Below are 15,754 nucleotides of genomic sequence, written 5' to 3' on the forward strand. Positions count from 1 at the left end.
CCATTTGTTTTTTAATTGCACAGCCAAAATATGAGGGGGAACTTACAGTTTTCACTTAGTTTCTGCATTTGTATTTAGTGTAATATTCTTGGACTCTGTGGTAAACTCAAAATATTTTTTAAGAGAAGCACATACTCCACAAAGGGTTTATAGTTTCTTTCTCAGTGACAGTCTTAAGGATTAATAAAAATGACTCTAACTGGATTATGTCATTTATCTCATACACTAATTTCCCCAAATTTCAGCACACACAGAGGTATGTGAATGTGTGTGTGTGTGTGTGTGTGTATATATATATATATATATATATATATAAACACACACATATATATACACATATATGTGTATATAATTAAATATATATTTATGTATATGTATACATATGGAATATTGAAATTAAGATGGATCTGAATATTTTTTTCCAAGCCAGATAAAAGGTAGGCTTGCTAGAAATAAGTGTTCAATGGTGACAGGTTTCAATCCCCCTCATTAGAGGTGGATTAAACATAAAATGTGCTCTAAATAGTCAAGTTTATAAATGGAAAAATAATAACTTTACAAGGGAGAAACTTGGCAAACACTTTAACCAGTGATATCATGTGTATATCAGGTACACCCTGATGTGATGTGATGAGAAAGGCATTCATTTCTTTGAGACTCTTTCCAAAACATAATAGCCTCAATTTAAACATGAGGTAAATATTAGACAAATCTAGAATGGAGGACATTCTACAGGGTATCTGGATAGCAATTCTCAAGAATGTTAAGGTCTTGAAAAACAAGGAAAAACTGAGAAACTGTCACAGACCAGAGGAGATGGAGGAAACAAGATTAATAAATGCAATGTGGTACCCTAGACTGGACTCTGTAACAGAAAGAGGGCATCCATGGAAAGATCCGTGAAATCTAAATAAAATTTGGAGTTTAGTTAATAGTTACCCATGTGGGTTTATTAGTTTTGATGAAACTTAGTTTGTACCACAGTAATGTAAGGGGAAAATAATAGGCAAAAGTTGAATGAGGTGTATACGTGAACTTTGTACTATCTTTGCAATTTTTCTGTAAATCTAAAAATTCCCCCCCAAATAAAAAAATTTTCTTATAGAGTGATATCTAATGTGACAGTGCTAATGCTTGATTTCTAATATATATATATTTTTTTAGTTTCACTTCAAACCAATCTAAGAAATTACCAAAATGTGTTGTAATACAATGAGAATGTTTCATTGAGACTTTGTAGCTGTGGGTGAAAAAGAACCCATGATAATAAGTGACAGAAATTTTTTAATACCCACAAATGAACAGATAAAAGCACCTCATTGAATTGAAATGTGCCTTCAAAGTTTGGGTATTTTTTTCCATTTCTTTCTCCTGTTATTTTTTTAGCTACAATTAGTAATGTGATAGAGATAGGAGATGGCAATCTACAAAAGTCGTTTAAATGTATTACAGAAATCTTTCTAACACCCTTCAAATGCTGTCAATCCAACAAATTTTAAAAAAATAAAAATGTACAATTACACCGTATTTCTCTCTTAAAAGTGCTATCTTGTCTCAGAAAAAAGTAATAATTTATAATTATGTTTTATTATTGTTTATTTATATATTACCCAAAATAGGTTACAACAAAATCAACACATATTGGATGGCACAGCTTCATGCAGTTATTATATTATATATGTTCTATTATATATATAATATTGATATGTTATAAGCGAGGTGGCTTTAAATGAGGGCTTATATATATAATATAGATATAGGCTTATATATATATTTTAGGTGTACTTCTTTCTTAATTTTCTTAACTTCAAACCCTCAAACCCTCATTTAAAGCCACCTCACTGTAAGTACCTTGCAAGCATTCTTAGGGGCATCAATAAGCAGACTTTTGAGACTCACAACAATCTCTGATTACCAATCCTTGACATGCACAACTTTTCTGACTCTAGTTAACTGTTAAAGTCATACCTTGGATCTCATCAGGACACTCTTTTCTCTTGCGTCGCAGCACCTGCATGTAGTGTGTTGTCATAAAAAGGACTAGAACAACATATTAAGTTAAACTATCTGAAAGCACAAGTATCAACCAGCTGTGATGAAGACAAAAATAGCAATGTCATGTAGTCCAGCCTAATATATAAGTATTATAGTATTATTAACCTCACATCTTTCTACTTTTTTCTGATCTACTGAAATCACCTTTATCAACCTGAAATTTGCCTTGCACTAGTCTCTGGAAATCACCAAAAATGATGGAATTAATTTAGAATTTTTAGCCAGTATAAGATGAGTATAAAAGCCTAGAATCGTGGCTCTTCTTTTCATTCATGGTATAATTTGGTAACACATTTTTTCTGGCTCTCTAAGCACAGTTTGTTCACTGGGAAAAAGGAAAAGTGGATAAAACATGTTTGTCCTTAACATGTCTCTGTGAAGATTAAGTAAGGAAAACACAGTAGCAATGTGTAGTAGATTACTGATAAGTGGTAATTCCCTTTCTTTCTCTAGACCTTCTGGTGTCACTACCAGCCTGAGTCTTAAGGTCAAACATTACAACCATTACAGGTCTTCGTTAGAAATAATTCCCTTAACAAGTAATTGATGAACTCCTATGTTTCTGGCACTATGCTGTGTTCTGATGATAATTGGTAAATAAGCAATTACTGACTTTCATTGAGCTTAGTATTTACTAAGAAATCCTGGCAGAAAATGAGTAAATAAACACGTGAAAGCAGAATTGTATTAAACAAGGGATTTGAAGAAAGCAAACAGGGTGCATTAGAATAAAAGAATAAAAGTAGTGACTCAGTAGAAGGAGTTTCTCTCTCTCTCTCTCTCTCTCTCTCTCTCTCATTAGAATAATAGAATAAAAGTAGTGAGTCAGTAGTAGTTTTCTCTCTCTCTCTCTCTCATTAGAATAATAGAATAAAAGTAGTGACTCAGTATGACTCAGTAGTAGTTCTCTCTGTCTCTCTGTCTCTCTCTCTGTCTCTGTCTCTCTCTCTCTCTCTCTGTCTCTCATTCTGACTTAGCTACTTGATCCAGCATCTGTTTTCTCACTGCTGCTTCTGAGTTGGTTAATTTTGCTAAAGAACAGTCCAAATATGTGGCTGACTGTTTTAACTATGATGTATACTGTTTGAACCTTACTACTTTCACAAGCCATAAATAAAAGGACTGATAACTAACAAAGGCCTTTTTCAACAACTTCTTAAATATCCTGCCATATCCAAGCAATGTGGATTGGGGAGCTGAATTACTTCATCCAAGTTTCTTACTTCTGAAAGGCTGTTTTTGTTTTGTTTTGTTTTGTTGCGGTGCGCGGGCCTCTCACTGTTGTGGCCTCTCCCGTTGCAGAGCACAGGCTCCGGACGCGCAGGCTCAGCGGCCATGGCTCACGGGCCCAGCTGCTCCGCGGCATGTGGGATCTTCCTGGACCGCGGCACGAACCCGTGTCCCTTGCATCGGCAGGCGGACTCTCAACCACTACGCCACCAGGGAAGCCCCTGAAAGGCTGTTTTGAAGAAAGAGATTTGACCTTAAGATTCAGGCTGATAGTGACACCAGAATTATCTCTCAAAGAAGAGGAGGAGAAGAATGCAGGAGAACAGCAGGTACTGGCCAGAAAAGGACATTTGGGGTCTGCTAGAGGGAAAGTTGGAGACAGTGAGATCACGCATAATAACCAGCTCCTTATTTCAGTCTTCAATTGTGTCCTGCTAAGTGCTACCCCACTCTCCTTTTGCTCATTTTAGCTTGGTGTTTGTGTGGTGGTCCTAAGAAAACAATCTTCTGAAAGTTTGCTTACCCATCATTTCCTGCAGCTAAAATTTTCCTTTTGCTTGGGCCTTCCCATAAACTCTGTATCCTCTCTAAATTCACATATTCATTTATTTTTCTGTTTCTTAGAACTTTCAACCTTGAGCTGTCATTGCTCAGGTATAAGTATCATTTCTTTATGAGACTTTATTTCTTTGAGATCGGTGATCATAGTTTATATGTCTACATCCCTCAAGGTGTCTGTTGTGTTGCCTTGTGCAAGATAGATATTAAAAAGGGTTTGAAAGAATAAAGTTAATACAATAAATGTTTATCCATGGTTCTTTACTTTCTGATGATCAGTAAAAGACAATATATCTACCTAAGCAATTAGATTGTTTTCTATATCAAAAATCATTATACTTTAATAAAGGTGCTTTGTTTAGGTTGTGGCTCCACTTTGGACTAAAGAAATTTTAAGATGTCAGATATGGCTATAAGTGAATACAATTTTTAACAAGGTTAAAATTTAATTGAAACAAAGGATTCCTTCACTAAAAGAACTCTGAAAATGCATGAGATTCTTTAACTGATAGAATTAAACTATTTCTAACTGGGAATTACTTCTCAGGTTTTCTCTACTTAGCTGGTATCTGAAATAATCGATATGTACCTGTCGACACAGTGGTCCTCTGGGCAATTATTATCCAAAGAGACAGAAATGTATCCCTGCCTCCAACATACCTACCTCTTTCCTTTCCTCCTTGCTTCCTTTTTGACACACTTTTTGCTTCTTATCTCTAATCCTTCATGTATCTCAAACTTGTCATTGGGGTGTATGGGGGACACATTGCTATTTAGGGATAAATTGATTATGGACCTTTATTCTGAGTGTTATAATTTGAGACTGTACTTCAAAGTTTATTTCTGACCCACAGAGGAGAAGAATGATCAGTAAGTCTCATTTATTTGCTCTGATCCCTCCTGAAAAGTACTGAGATAACTCTTCAAACATCCTTGCTGGTCTCATGGCCCGCACCCTATATACTCCTCCTGAACATGACTGAAGAATTAGGCGTCATTTGTCCATCTGTCATCATTTTGTTCCAGGTAGTATTATCTTTGTTACAGCTGAGGAAAATTTTCGGTAAGTGACTCTGGATAAATGACTCTCCCAATTTATCCTAGTAGAAAAACTTGGCAAATATATTCTACTTTTTCTTTTTTCCAAATTGATATGAGATTGCTAATAGAAACATTTATGTAAATGATACATATTAGCAGCTGACCTTGAAGAATAAAGCATTTCCCACATATAGACAAATCTCCACTTGGCACTGTACTGTGATAATGATCCAGAACAGGTGTTAATTCTCAATTTGCAGGTTCATTTTGGATCTATTAAAGTTTAGAAGTTGAGCATTTCTCTCATGTGATTCCAGTTTTTACTATTTTTATCTATATAGTGGGTTGATGTTCTCTTGCTTCCAAAGAACATATGCTCTACAATGGTAATATGATCCATGTCATATTCAGTATTATATAAACAATCTTACTCTTGAAGCATTTGCCTACAAGTGTGATATATTCTTAGCTCCCCTCATTTTCCAAGTTCATTTAGATGACAAAGTGTGGATTTCTTCTCAATGCTTTTACTTTTTTCCCCATGTACTTTTAAAGTTTGTACGTATTTCTTGTGCTGCAGTCTCAAGAGCATTTATTTCCAACCACATGGATAGATGTATTGCTACCTATTTGAATCTTTTGCTTTGTTTTCTACAAGGGAGGGAGTAATCCAAAAGCAAAGTATAATTAGTCATAAAAGCTTTATCAAAATGGAAGTAAATCATATATTCATAAATACATTGTCGCACTTTGAAATGACCAACACTAGGCACTAGTCTTTTTATAAATACAATGATAAACATTTTTTAAAGCTGTTTTACAAATCTTTTATTGCTTCAATAAGAGAGTGGATGCCAGAATGCTTTTTTTTTTCTGAATTTCATTTTATTTATTTTTTATACAGGAGGTTCTTATTTGTTATCTATTTTATACATGTTAGTGTATATATGTCAATCCCAATCTCCCAATTCATCCTACTACCACCAGACCCCCCACCACTTTCCCCCATTGGTGCCCATACGTTTGTTCTCTACATCTGTGTCTCTATTTCTGCCCTGCAAACCGGTTCATCTGTACCATTTTTCTAGGTTCCACATATATACGTTAATTTACGATATTTGTTTTTCTCTTTCTGACTTACTTCACTCTGTATGACAGTCTCTAGATCCATCCACGTCTCTACAAATGACCCATTTTCATTCCTTTTTATGGCTGAGTAATATTCCATTGTATATATGTACCACATCTTCTTTATCCATTCATCTGTCGATGGGCATTTAGGCTGCTTCCATGACCTGGCTATTGTAAATAGTGCTGCAATGAACGTTGTGGTGCATGTGTATATTTGAATTATGGTTTTCTCTGGGTATATGCCCCAGAATGCTTTTCTTTTTAAAAACTTATCAATTTGAACAACTACTTTGAGTCACTACTTTTATTCTTTGTCTTTGTTTTCCAAGTTTGGTCACCCAAACTTGGCAAACATCATATTCGTGTATATGAATATATGTGTATACACACACATTTAAGTTGAAAGCCTCAATTCCTCATTAAACCTTGTACCCAGGCTCCTGTTAAAAAGAGGTAAAATGGTGAGAAGCTAAAAATCAGGGAAAACATTAGTAAATCTCAATTGACAACTTCCTTGTTATTATGAATTAAAGCAGACATTTTAAGGCAAAATCAATCACCTTGCTAAAGCTTCCACTAAGCTACAGACTCAGATATTTACAAGAAAATAAATAACAAAAAGCCCCGTATACATGTCAATATGGTTTAATGACAAGCTAGCTAAGGAGTTGTGTTTTGTTATTTCAGGTAACTTGCCATTCAGGAATAGTTGATATTTCAATGATTAAAATTTCAGGTGTTAAAAAAAAAAATTTTTTTTTCAGGTGTTTAAAACTAACTTCAAGCAGGCTCATTGTTACACTGAAGCTGAATTCTTCAGGTTCTTGTCTTTAAATTACTATACAAATCCATCACAGTCACATTCAAGCTATTAATTTAAAAACCATTTAACATTTGTTACCTAAGTAAATACAATTACTATACTCTACGTCATTCGATTTTATTTTTCTGTGTAGGAGCTGTCCTCTTTTGTGAGAATCCAGTCCCAGTTTCCTTATTATTCTGAAGAAATGAAACAGCTTCTGGTAGACAGTAGTTTTCTATTTGAGGAGGGGATTCCTGCATAAGAAAATCAGTAATGTATTACGTTTTCAAGCAGTACACATTCTGGGCAGCAGCTTCTTCTATATTAACTCCCGAATCATCTGGTATCAGTTTATTAAAGTCACAAAAGAGATGTGCAGCTTTTTTTTTTCTTTTTTTTTTTAAAGAAGATGTTGGGGGTAGGAGTTTATTTATTTATTTATTTTTGCTGTGTTGGGTCTTCGTTTCTGTGCGAGGGCTTTCTCTAGTTGTGGCAAGCGGGGACCACTCTTCATCGCTGTGCGCGGGCCTCTCACCATCGTGGCCTCTCCTGTTGCGGAGCACAGGCTCCAGACGTGCAGGCTCAATAGTTGTGGCTCATGGGCCTAGTTGCTCCGCAGCATGTGGGATCCTCCCAGAGCAGGGCTCGACCCCGTGTCCCCTGCATCAGCAGGCAGACTCTCAAACACTGCGCCACCAGGGAAGCCCCTGTGCAGCTTCTTTAAATAAAGATACAGAATGACCAGGTAGCACTTTTGCTCCTCCTGACTGAAGAAGGCATTTGAATCCTGCTTCTCGGGACCTATCAACATGTGAAGTAATCTTCCACCTGCTAAATGCTCCCTCAACAATGCGCGATTCTTGTCTTTGCTGGATTTTTTCCCTACATCTCATTGCTGCCAGTGCTACTTTTCGTTGCTGTACATTGATTCCAGTCAAAACATCAAGTATGGAACTGCTTCCCCATTCTTAGCCTTCTGGCATGAAGTGCCCAGCAGTCCTGCAAGCTTCAAGGTAGGAGCGATAAAGCACCCACTTCCCAGCTGCCACTGAGGGTAAATACTTCTTGTTTTGATGTGGATGCCCTAAAAGAGTGTGTGCACAGTTAGGGTCAAAGCGCTGCTTCTCAATCACTAATCCACCTAGTTTTTCAATCAGATGACAATAATCAATACGTTCTTGAGGATTCAGAGATGACAGCTGAAATATGTACCTTTTTTTTAAGTCTTCGTGAGTCTCCTTTACCGTTATCATCTTTTCTCTAGGGTGTGGAGCCACAGGTGGGTTGGCTAGGGGGAAGGCAATACCTGGAGCTTGAGGCGTAGGGATCAGGGGGCTGTCTTTTATTGGAGTTTCCAGTTCTTCAGAGATCGGGTGTTTGGGGGCTTCAGTCACACATGTGTTCCCAGGATTACAGCCTGTTCAGCAATTTCTGAATCATGTAAAGGCTCCTGGAAAGGAGAATCCTCCAATTTTTTAACGTCAACCTGAAGCTCAGAGTATTGTGTGGTACAACTAGGCCACCGCAAATTGCTGGCAAGTCTCGCTCTCTCTTCCCTGGCTGTGGCGTCATCCCAGATGATCTGTTCATTCTGGGAGGGCTCTGTGTTGACATCAGTTTGGCGAGACTGCCTCAGTGCCTTCAGGACTCTACTTTGTTGGCTGTGGGCAGAGCGAGTGCGGTCAGGGTTTGAAGAGGCACTATTACAACCATTTCTTGAGAGGGAAGTCCTCTGCCCTTGGGGTTTCACTACTGAAGTTGCAGACATTATCTCCAGCAGCTGCTTTGAAGTTCTCTCTCAACTCCAAGGTCTGTGTCAGAGCTCCTTTAGTCATTCCTTCCATTTCCACTTGAATTTACTGATTCTTTATTACTGGTGGTCATATTGTCTATATCATTTTCTTCTATGGGCAAATGGTCTGGCTCGTCATCCTTTGTTGTTGAATCAGCTGAGGTTATTACAAAGTCTGCCATCTTGCACTGCACTGATATCCAAGCTCATTTTGGGACTAAGAGTAGGTGGATAAAGAGAAAAAGTTTTTAAAGGAGGCTATTTTTCTTTCTTTTTCTTTAAAATTGAAGTGTAGTGGAGTTACAAGGTTGTTGTGTTTCAGTTGTACAGCAAAGTGATTTCAGGTGTACAGCAAAGTGTATATATATAATACATATGTATATAAATACATATATATATATATTCTTACTCAGATTCCTTCCCCTTATAGGTTATTACAAAATATTGAGTATAGTTCCCTGTGCTATACAGTAGGTCCTTGTTGGTTATCTATTTTATATATAGTAGTGTGTGCATGTTAACCCCATACTCCTAATTTACCCCTCCCTCTGCTTCTCCTTTGGTAACCATAAGTTTGTTTTCTATGTCTGAGGGTCTATTTCTGTTTTGTAAATAAGTTAATTTGTATCATTTTTTTAGATTCCACATATAAGCTATGTCATATGATATTTTTCTTTGGCTTACTTCACTTAGTATAATAATCTCTAGGTCCATCCATGTTGCTGCAAATGGCATTATTTCATTCTTTTTTATTCTGACTAATATTCCATTGTATATGTGTACCACATCTTCTTTATCCATTCATCTGTCGATGGACATTTAGGTTGCTTCCAAGTTGTGACTATTGTAAATAGTGCTGCAATGAACACTGGGATGCATGTATCTTTTCAAACTATGGTTTTCTCCAGATATATGCCCAGGATTGAGATCGCTAGATCCTATAGTAACATGTAAAAGAATGAAATTAGCACATTCTCCAACACACAAAAATAATCTCAAAATGGGTTAAAAACCTAAGTGTAAGGCTGGATACTATAAAACTCCTAGAGGAAAACATAGGCAGAACACTAACATAAATTGCAGCAATATCTTTTTGGACCCATCTCCTAAAGTAATGGAAATAAAAACAAAAATAAACAAATGGGACCTAATTAAACTTAAAGCAAAGGAAACCATAAACAAAATGAAAAGACAACCTACAGAAAATATTTGCAGACAATGTGACTGACAGGGATTAATTTTCAAAATATACGAACAGCTAATACAGCTCAATATCAAAAAAACAAACAACCCAATCAAAAAATGGGCAGAATATCTACATAGATACTTCTCCAAAGAAGACATACAGATGGCCAACAGGCACATGAAAAAATGCTCAACATTGCTACTTATTAGAGAAATGCAAATCAAATCTACAATGAGGTTTCACCTCACAAAAAGCCTACAGACAAAAAATGCTGGAGAGATTGTGGAGAAAAGGGAATCCTCCTACAATGTTGGTGGGAATGTAAATTGGTACAGCCATTATGGAAAACAGTATGGAGTTTCCTTAAAAAACCTTTTTAAAAAAGAGGCTATTTTTCAAGATGAATCATGGAAAACATAATAAAGTTACCTGGTGAATCTTCAAAATGTTGGAAACTGGAACTCTAACTAGAGTAAATGAGAGAATTTTTTGACCCAATATGAGACAAACTGAAGTGTAAGGATGTTAGTATATTGGAAATAGAGCATATTGGAAATGTGATTATCAAGCAGAATAGAATTAGAAGTGATTACTGTATATGACAAAGCCAAGAATATTAACATATAGATATCAAGTCTACAAGTCTACAATGAATATAAGTAAAAAACATAAATGAAATAATTTGATGCAGAAGTGAACAATTTAAATATGGTTATTTTAGTTTACAATGAAATATTTGGGTACTTGAAATAGTGTCACATATTTTGCTATTTTAAATATTTTTGAATCAAATAAGAGTTTACCATTTAATTAAAAGTATATGAGAAATGGTTTCTGCAAGAGAAACAAAACAAGAAGTAAAGCTATTAAGAGCCTACTGTGTGCCAGATACTCCTTTAGAAATTTTTACATTAATTTTTCTAGTTAATCCTCACAAATAGCCTGACAGTTAAAACTACTGTCATTTCGCAGATAAAGCAATTGAAAATTAGAAAAGTTTGATTAACATAACTGAATGCACACAAGCACTGAGCAGAGGATTCAAACTCATCTCTTTCTTATTCTACCATTTCAAATTCTTTCCAGAGGAATTCCACTGACATCCAGTTGTATAGAAATATATGTGCTTGCTTGTAGGAAGGATCTGAACCTGCATTAAGAAACAGTCTAAAACTATTTCAGTTGGAGCAGCCATGAGGCAGCGATATTAGATTTTTCATAGTTATTAATTACAGTGGGAGGAAGAGCTGCTATGTTAGAGGAGATTGAGTTCAATAATAGCTGTTCATGGCAGAGAAAGCAGAAATGGTTCGGGAAGAAGCCTGCAGAGACACCATAAGTACTTTTTTCCTCACACATTTGACTCCTAAATAAGAGCTCTCACTGAAATGATAAAGTCTGAAGACCAGGTAAAGCTTAGTGTCTGAGGAACAGGGAGCAGATGCAAAATCCAGTTTTCACATTCTTTCACAATTAAACAATGAAAAAGGTACATTTTGGAAAGATATGTTTGCTCCCTTGTTTTAATTAAAGACAGCAAGTGCAGAAATACCTTGAATTCTGAGATCCTAAGAGAGCCAAAATAGCCTGAAGGCCTTTTCTACCACAAAAGTTAACGATGCTTATAAAAAAATAAGCATGAGAGTTATGAGGTTAATAGAGAAAAAAGTGTTCAATGATAAGCAGTGAATATCAGAAAATTGATTATAAAACAAAGCTTTCCAAAGGTCCTACCTCAGGGAGTGGGAGGAAGGTATTGACTTAAATAGGGCTAATGTCACGAATTCATCTTCCACCCACTATGCAACTGGCACCTAGTTTAATGGGAGATGATTTTTCCATCCATCTGCCTATCTCATGGACAAGCAAGAAATTATTTGGAGAACATGTTTTAGAATTAGAACATTTGTGAAATTTCATTTATGATAAGTTTGGAATTCTCTAGTAATGTTAAAGATTTTCATCTGCTTGAACAAGAATTTCCATTCCTAGTTATATGTACTACAGGGAAACTCATGCACATATGCATGAGGAAAAATATACCTGATAGTGAACAACAGGAAACAACTTAAATGACTATCAGCAGGACAGTGGGTATTTATATGGTGGAATACCTTATAGCAGGTAAAATTAATGAGCTAAGCCATTTCTAACAAAATAGTTGAATCTGAAAAAAGTTAGTGAAAAAATTAAGTGGTGATATATATTAGAAAATGTTAAATGTGCAAAATGATATTCTACATTATTTATAGATATGTTTTGTAAAAATTATATATTTATAATTTACATTATTTATAATGTATAATTTACCTCACTTGTTGATATATATATATAATATTATATATGAACACAGATTTCCTTGAGGAGTGAATTTACCTCTGGATGAGGCATATATAGAATCAAGGAAGATATAAAGGGATCACAACTTTGTAAATGCTGTGTGTGTGTGTGTGTGTGTGTGTGTGTGTGTGTGTGGCATAAGTTGCACTCTTTGAGAAGTAAATTCTGATTCAGAATTTAGTGTTCAGGGTGTGTATTAAGGAGTGTCCTTGGGAGGCTTTTTTACCCCAGAATGAATCAATCATTAGTTATTGGCCACTCCAGAAGGACCTGTCTTGCAGAGAGCAAATAAACTGAAGCTGAGGCAATTCGTAGGAAATTGACAGCTAAAGACTCCCAACTAACAGTTCCCCAGGCAGCAGTTGGGTCAATGAATTCTTCTTTTGAAGGGGATCTGGGCACAATTAGATAAAGCAAGGCAAAAGACAAATGAGTAATTAAACTGCAAATAAATATGTGCAAAGAATATGGCTAACAAAGGATTAATATCCTTAGTACTTAAAGATTTCTTGCAGCTCATGAGAAAAAAGTAAATCAAACAATCTATTGGAAAAATGAACAGCAGACATAAACAGACTATTCACTTTCTCCATACAGACATATTCACATGCACAAAAACAGGCAAATGACTACTCAGTGAATGAAAAGATGATATATCTCTTAAGGTCAAAGAAATACAAATTAAAACCAGAATTTAAAATCTCTGTTTAATAATAGCAAAGATACTTTTTGTTACCAAAGAGATGTGAAATACCTTATATGATCTATTGATAAAAATGACTTAAAATGTATGAGGAAGAGTTTAACACTATACATCAGAACTTTTTTTAAAAGCTTATTGTTTTTGATCCAGAAGTTTCCCTTCCAAAAATACAGCCGAAGTATACTGACTTATCTGCACAGAGACTATTTGATCAAATTTTAAAGTATAAACAAACACTGGAAATGAATAACCAAAATCTCTAACACTCCGAAACTTTAAATTATCCTAGAGCCACACAATAGAACAATATGCAATCCTTTAAAAATAATATATCTCTTTTGTTATGTAAAATGAAAACCTGAATATATAGTAAATAATGAGAAGAAAACACTGTATATAATGCCACTATTTATGTTTTCTCTCTTTATATAAATATTCATTCGACTAACACACACTCATACACACAGACACACACACACACACTATGCCTGTTTATATATAGAATCTCATTGCAAGCACACATTACAAGTAACACTATTTGTTATGGGAAGAAGGGTTAAGAATCTCAGAGTCCGGGAGAGAAGACTTACTTTTCAAATGTGTAATGTTCAATTATTTTCCCTATGAATTCATCATGCATTCAGAATCTCTTGGGTTTTCCAATGATCAACAAATAAATGAAAACAAAACAAAAACTATGTGAAAGAAATAGACCAGAATCCAAATAATTTTTTTCTTATAGTGGCAAGATTTTTATGTTGTTATTTTTTGCAATGGATATATTATATGAACATATAAGAATGTACTTATGAAAGATGAATCTATTTTTCAAATATAAGGAATTTTACAGTTTGGGGTATTAGAGAGGGAACATCAAGGCTTTGCCTAAGTTTTATGATTTTGTAAATTTTATTTCAAAACACTTTTTATATCACTGTAGGTATTTAGAATTTTTTAAATGCAAATTAATAAATGTTTATAAAATACAGATGCCCCCCAAAAAAGAGAAATGCAAACTTTTCTAAACGTCCACCAAAAGAAAATGACTAAAGAATTAATAGTTTTGTTGATATCGTCTTTTGATGTGCATATGTGTTAGTTATACTCATTTTTACATTTTTGGTATATAATCCACCATGAACATTTCCATGTTCCTTATATTTTTTGCTCATAAAGTAATTAATATTTGAGTTTCTCTTTTAACATAATTATATTTTTGTTTTCTATTTTATAAAAAGAAATTATTTTGCCTTTTGCACTAAGCTGCTCATATTTAAGAATATTCTTAAGAATATATTTTATGTGCCCTTACATATTAAAAATATATTGCATGTGTTCCAAAAGAAGTTACCCCTGCCATTTATTTTTTAATATTTTTTATTAAAGTATAGTTGACTTCAATATTATATTAGTTTCAGGTGTACAACATAGTGATTTGATATTTTTATACATTGAAAGATGATCTCCACAATGAGTTTATTTACCATCATTCACAGCACAAATTTATTACAAATTATTGACTGTATTATCTGTGCTTTGCCTTACATCCATGTGACTTATTCATTTTATAACTGGATGTTTGTACTTCTTAATCCTCTTCATCTATTTCACCCATCCCCCTATCCCCAGCCCTCTAGCACCACAAGTTTTTTCTCTGTAGCTGTGAGGCTGGATCCATTTTATTATGTTTGTTTGTTTTGTTTTTTAGATTCCACATATAAGTGAAATCATATAGTACTTATCTTTCTCTGTCTGACTTATTTTACTTAGCATAATACCCTGTTGGCCCATCCATGTTGTCACAATAGCAAGATTTCATTCTTTTTTATGGCTGAGTAATATTCCATAGTACAGATATATCACACCTTCTTTATCCATTCATCTCTCAATGTACACTTAGGTTACTTCCATATCTTGACTATTGTAAATAATGCCGCAATAAACACTGGAGTGAATATATCTTTTTGAATTAGTGTTTTCATTTTCTTGGGAAAACTACTCAGGAGTGGAATTGCTGGATTGTATGGTAGTTCTATTTTTAATTTTCTGAGGAATCTCCATACTGTTTTCAGTAGTGACTGCACCAATTTACATTCCCGCCAACAGTGCATGAAGGTTCCCTTTTCTCTGCATTCTTACCAACACTTGTTATTTGTTATCTTTTGGATAATAGCCATTCAGACAAGTGTGAGGTGATATCTCATTGTGGTTCTGATTTGCATTTCTCTGATGATTAGTGATGTTGAGCATCCTTTAATGTGCCTGCTGACCATCTGCCTGTCTTCTCTGGAAAATATCTATTCAGATCATCTGCCCATTTTAAATTTTTTTTTTATGTTGAATTTTCTGAGTTCCTTGTTCATTAGATATTAACCACTTATCAAATATATTGTTTGCAAATATCTTCTCCCATTTAGTAGGTGGCCTTTTTCTTTTTCTTGATAGTTTTCATCACTGTGCAAAGTCTTTTTAGTTTGATGTATGTAGTCCCACTGGTTTATTTTTGCCTTTCTGGCCTCTGCATGAGAAAACAAAGCCAAAAAAATATTGCTAAGACAGATGTCAAAGAGGGTACTGCTTATGTTTTGTTCTAGGAATTTTATGGTTTCAGATCTCACATTTAAGTCTTTAATCCATTTTGAGTTTATTTTCATATATGGTGTAAGAAAGTGGCCCAGTCTCATTCTTTTGATTGGAGTGGTCCAGTTTTCCCAGTACCATTTATTGAAGGAACTGTCTTTCCCCACTGTATATTCTTGGCTCCTTCCTGTGGATTAATTGTGTATATCAGTGTGGGTTTATTTTTTGTTCTCTATTCTGTTCCATTGATCTGTGTGTCTGGTTTGTTTGTTTTGCCAGAACAATACTGCTTTGCTTACTATAGCTTTGTAAATACAGTCTGAAAACACAGAG

At 34.8% G+C, this 15,754-nt stretch overlaps 1 pseudogene; it reads right to left on the bottom strand.

Moving 5' to 3' along the window:
* Nucleotides 1-6,945: 6,945 nt before the first annotated feature.
* Nucleotides 6,946-15,754, bottom strand: part of LOC116741922 — a 112,828-nt pseudogene continuing 104,019 nt past the window's right edge.

This window comes from Phocoena sinus, chromosome 16, assembly GCF_008692025.1.
Source record: "Phocoena sinus isolate mPhoSin1 chromosome 16, mPhoSin1.pri, whole genome shotgun sequence".
Classification (NCBI taxonomy): domain Eukaryota; kingdom Metazoa; phylum Chordata; class Mammalia; order Artiodactyla; family Phocoenidae; genus Phocoena; species Phocoena sinus.